General features: G+C 35.6%; 1 pseudogene; it reads left to right on the top strand.

The window, feature by feature from the left end:
- Positions 1-3,094, top strand: part of LOC106340608 — an 11,313-nt pseudogene extending 8,219 nt beyond the window's left edge.
- The last annotated feature ends 2,992 nt before the right edge of the window (positions 3,095-6,086 follow it).

The raw sequence follows: 6,086 nt of genomic DNA, 5'->3' as shown, positions 1-6,086 counted from the left end.
TTTTAATTATTTTTTAATTATATTTTTAAATTCTGTAAAAATAATAAAAACGAAGTAAATTCGTAGCTAATGTACGACCTCTTTACGTGGAAACCTTACGAGGAAATGACGAGAAACAATTAACGACTATTTTACGAGGAAACATTTGCGAGGAAATAACGAGGAAAAGTTTACGAGTATTTTACGAGGAAATCGTTTCGTGGTTGTTACGTGTATTTTGCGAGGAAACTCTTTCAAGGTATTTACGTGTAGGTTACGAGGAACTCATTTCGAGGTATTTACGAGGAATTGTAGCGACGTCTTTGCGTGGAATATTGACGTGGTCTTTACGACGAATCGCCCTACTTCGTCTTTACGACGAAATATATTCCTCGCTAAGTTACGACGAATTAGCGAGGAAATATGTGTTACGACGGACGAGTAACGAGCAAACGCGCTTCCTCGCTATTTCGTCGTAAAGCCTCTTTTACGACGAAATAACGAGGAAAACCGCCCTCGTTAAGGTTATGTTTTCTTGTAGTGGTGTAAGAACTTTATTTCACTACCATAGGACAACTGATATTTGTAAAGAATAATAAGAACATAAACTAAAATTACAATACCGAAATACAAGAATAAAGAAGAATTGCAGAATCGAGATGGTTAATCTTTTTCCTTAAATCTTTAAATGCCCCATAGTGTGACGGTTTCATAGCGCTCAGATTCCCAGGATACAACTGCAGCATTGTTTCTGTTTACCATCACCGAAGCATAGAATCTATCGAACCTATTTCTATGATGTACTCTCAGACTCAAAATAAAAAAATACTAGCATAACTATTCTGAGTGGGAAAATTGTTTCTTGATTGTATGAATGTGTTGGTGTGATTTTTCTAAATGGCTCACAAAGAAATAAGAGAATGAGGATTACGTTATGATACATATCATAAAGGTGTGATTTTCTTTCTTCAAAATCACAGCAAACGTAAAGTGGTGTTATGGAGCATTAAGTCACATCAATTATCATAATGAAAAACAAAATTTTCATTAACCCTTGACTGTAACTTACTAGCAAAAATATTAATATCTTTGACTAATCAAAGCTAATTTATTTTGCTATGGGTTTACATTTTTATATTTAAATAAATATAAAAGATAACATAAATATGATTTAAACCATAAGTTATTAGACACAAAGTCTATCTAACAAATGTAAATCAAATTTAAACCCCAATATCCAATGTGTGCATTTGCTAGTTTTTATACTTAGTCAAATTTAAGTTTTACAAACTTTGTAAGTCACACTTTGGAACTTCATTTCTCATTCAAACCTACTCTGATTTTGACATTTGGTTACACTACTTTATAGTGTCCAACGGTTATTCCGACGAATGTCTTCGTCCGGAAACTTACCGAAAAATGGTCTTAAACCATATCCTCAAAAACGAGTTCCAACAATCTCTCCCACAAGAGGCCTACCAGGAGCTTCCTCTGATCAGTACCTAGGGATATTCAACGAGACAACCAACGGTAAAGCTTCTAACAAGCTATCGAGTTAGATGTACATAAAGATGAAGAGTTTGGTGATATCGATGATAATCATGTTGGGCTTAATATTAATGGTATGAGATCTGTTGTCTCTGCTTCTGCTGGTTACTATGATGATAAAGATGGAAAGTTTAGGAAACTTTCTTTGATTAGTAGACAGGTAATGAGGCTTTCTATAGTTTATAGTCAACCTGATAAGCAGCTTAGCGTTACTTTCTTCCCTGCTAACATCTCTGCCCTAAAACCGCTTTTGTCGTTGAGGAAGGACCTCTCTCCTTATCTGCTAGAAGAGGAAATGTATCTTGGATTCACTGCGTCGACTGGTTCGGTTGGTGCAATTCATTACATGATGGGTTGGTTTGTCAATGGAGAAATCGAGTTTCCGAGGTTGGAGTTTGGTATGTTACCGATCCTTCCACCATATCCAAAGAAATCATCTAACAGAACAAAGACCATTTTAGCGGTCTGCTTAACTGTATCCGTAATCGCTGTGTTTATCCCCTCGTGGATCGGTTTCGTCTTTTACTTGAGGCACAAGAAAGCCAAAGAGGTTCTTGAGGAGTGCGAGATTCAGTATGGACCTCATAGGTTTGCTTATAAGGAGCTTTTCGACGCCACAAAGGGTTTCAAGGACAAACAACTTCTCGGAAGAGGAGGTTTTGGCCAAGTCTATAAAGGCGCTCTTCCGGGTTCCGATGCAGAGATCGCTGTGAAGCGGACTTCTCATGATTCAAGAGAAGGGATGAGCGAGTTTTTAGCCGAGATATCGACCATTGGTCGGCTTAGACATCCAAATCTAGTCAGGCTTTTGGGGTATTGTAGACATAAAGAAGATCTCTACTTGGTTTATGACTTCATGCCTAATGGTAGCCTTGACAAGTATTTATATTACCGTAACAATGAGAATCAAGAACGGCTTACTTGGGAGCAACGTTTCAGGATTATTAAAAACGTTGCTTCTGCTAGCTTTACTATATGGATCAAGAATGGGTGCAAGTCATCATTAATCGAGATATCAAACCGCCTAATGTTTTGATCGATCATGAATCGAATGCAAGGCTAGGAGATTTCGGATTAGCGAAGCTATATGATCAGGGTTTTGATCCAGAGACATCTAAAGTAGCTGGAACGTTAGGTTATATCGCACCAGAGTTTTTAAGAACTGGTAGAGCAACTACGAGCACTGATGTCTATGCATTTGGATTGAGCGACGTGCAGGGAAGAACAAGAAGTTCTTGTGGATTGGATTCTTGATCTTTGGCAGAAAGGAGAAGACATTCTTGTTGCGGTTGAAGAGAGTATACGTCAAGAGCAGAACAGAGGACAGCTTGAGCTTGTTTTGAAGCTTGGTGTGTTGTGTTCACATCAAGCTGCATCGATTTGACCAGCTATGAGTGCGGTTATGAGGATCTTGAGTGGCGTTTCGGAGCTTCCGGATAATCTTCTTGATGTGGTGAGGGATGAGAACTTGAGAGGATGGCCTGAGAAGCCAATGGAACTGCTTTTTGATGTGAATTCTTTGGGTACTTCAACGTATACAGATTCTTTAATCTCACATGGACGTTGAATATTGAAATTTGCTAAATGGAAGTTGATTCTTTGGTTTACCAACAAGAATGCAAAATTTTGAGACTGATGCACGTTCTTATTTGATACTTGCTTTGTAATAGCTGCAACACAAAGCTCATTCTATTTTTTTCCTGGATATACACAATAGGCCACACAAGACAATTCTTCCAAACTTTCGTCATCATTTGTTATTCTCTAAGCTCATCTAAATACCCCTTTAATATTGTTGCATTTCACCAATAATTAAGATATTTGATGAACGTGCTAAAGCAAGATCCAAGATCAGAACAATGGAACATGAAAAATGTTTGAGATTATGATATTTATAGTCCATATTTTTTATAGACGAACAAGTTTTTGTGTATTCATCTATTTCTCTAAACAAATTTCAAATTTCTTTTATTTAATAATAATAATAGAAATTTCTTTGTTTTTTGTTGCATAATTTCTAAACATGATTTTTGTGATTCTATATATTATCGTTTGGTATGCTTTACTTTCTTACAAATATAAAAGACTAAAAAAACTACTTAAAACAGATATGATTATACATTTCGAACCAACTTATATAGTCCACACTTCTTGTCGACGAATAAGCCAAATCAACGGCTATTTAGTCGATTATTCCAAACCATACAACAAACCATTTATAAAGACACACACATAGATAAATTCAAACACAAAGATCCATGTAAGTTCAACTGACCGAACGGATGGTTTGTTAACAAGCAGAACAGGTAGTATGTTTAAGCGAGGCAATTGTAACAGTTACAAACAAAATTGTTGTCACATTCGCCGCTGATATATCCCTTGCTGGCGCAAACAGTGGTGCAAACAAAATCTACATCCGAAGAACGGCAGATGTCAGGCGATGTTGAGTTGCTTGGTACTCCCTCGCATTGAGCTTTTCCATACGGTATCCTTGATTAAAAATGCACATTATATATATATATATATATTACATCATGTATTGATAAAAGAATTTGATAACAATATATTTTTACAGAGCCTTTTTATTAAATGATATTACCTGTGGATATCAATAGAAAAATCATCAGAAGAGTAACGATGCACATGCTCTTTGCCATTATGTTTCTTTCTCTTTTCTTTTTCTCTGCTACTTTCAGTTTACTTATTTTCTTCTTAGTAGTCTTTAGATAAGAATACTAGGTTCTATTTATACTGAAAATTCTTTGACTTTTATATTAGGTTAAATGGATGATAATAATGATGAATAATACTAAATGCTGGCCACTGACTGAATCATTCAAAACTTTAAGGAGAATTTGCCAAATATGACTTACAACTTGATTTTAAATACAAACCTATACCCAAACTTGAATCAAATACAAAACTAACCTAAAAGCCTTGTGAAAATACAGTCAGCCCCTTGTGATCAAACAAAAAAACAGAAGCCATTTTTACGAATATAGCCCCAGTAAGTCGTCTGAGTCGTCAGATATGCTAGAAGTCTTCTAGACGACTTCCAAGTAAGTCTTCTGGTGTAGCTGATCTTAAAAATAATTTTTAAATTTTTAAAAAAATATTTTGATAAGTGAAAAATTAAAATCATGTAATTATAAACAGTCTTATGTGATATAAATTAAAATATAACAAAACTGAATTGTTTTCAACATAGATGAGTGTAGGTAGTGAATCATGGTATTCTTTGGTCTAGGGTTTGGCAACATATGTTGTAGTATTGTATGTATTCTTAGGGTTAGATTTTGGAAAGTTTGGATGTTTTTTTAAAAAATTAAATTTTTACCTGTAAGTGTTTATTTTTGTGTATAGTAAACACTTTTGAAGTTTAATTTGATTTTATGAAGTATTTAGTTAGTTAATTAAGCTTAGAGGTTATGTTTAGGGTCTAGACGACTTCCATGAAAGACGTCTGGTGAATAATTTTAGCTGGAACACTTACATGTAAGTCGTCCAAATATTCCCGCCTAAAATTTAAACTAGACGACTTACTTGTAAGTCGTCTGGGAAGTCTTCTATTTTAGTTTCCCGCTAAAAATATTAAAGTCTTCTGGGCGACTTACAAGTAAGTCGTCTAGGAAGTCGTCTGAATCAAAAATATTTTAATTTAATTGGATTTTTTGTCTCCCTATATTAAGAAAAATTTACACATTCTCTCTCCTCCTCTCAAATGGCTGCAACAAAAATGTAATGTTCATCATTCTAAAACTCTTCAACCTCTATCTAATCTCTTTGAACTTATAAACACTAAGCTTTATATCAATTTATTGTTTCTGTCTCATATCTTTCTCACTAATTTATCTTGTTTTTGCGGGTTTTTCATCACATGATTCTCATATTCCACTCATTTAAAGGTAGATCTATCAATTTTAGATATGTATTTTTGTGTGTTCTATAAAGGTAAATTTATCTAATCTTCCACTCATTTTCTCCGTTTTTAAGGCATTTGAACGTTTTTTGATATGCAGGTTTTTCAGATTTGGATTTGGATATGCAAGTTTTTTCAGATCTGGAAAACTTCTGGGATGACTTACATGTTAGTCGTCTAAAATATAATGCGCTAGACGACTTCCATGAAGTCTTCCAGACGACTTCCATGAAGTCTTCCAGACGACTTCCATGAAGTCTTCCAGACGACTTGCATGAAGTCTTCCAGACGACTTCCATGAAGTCTTCCAGACGACTTCCATGAAGTCTTCCAGACGACTTCCATGAAGTCTTCCAGACGACTTCCATGAAGTCTTCCAGACGACTTCCATGAAGTCTTCCAGACGACTTCCATGAAGTCTTCCAGACGACTTCCATGAAGTCTTCCAGACGACTTCCATGAAGTCTTCCAGACGACTTCCATGAAGTCTTCCAGACGACTTCCATGAAGTCTTCCAGACGACTTCCATGAAGTCTTCCAGACGACTTCCATGAAGTCTTCCAGACGACTTCCATGAAGTCTTCCAGACGACTTCCATGAAGTCTTCCAGACGACTTCCATGAAGTCTTCCAGACGACTT

The sequence above is a fragment of the Brassica oleracea genome, chromosome C4, assembly GCF_000695525.1.
Source record: "Brassica oleracea var. oleracea cultivar TO1000 chromosome C4, BOL, whole genome shotgun sequence".
Lineage (NCBI taxonomy): Eukaryota > Viridiplantae > Streptophyta > Magnoliopsida > Brassicales > Brassicaceae > Brassica > Brassica oleracea.
Note: the sequence above shows the minus strand (reverse complement) of the source record. Positions and strands in the feature narration are given on the sequence as shown.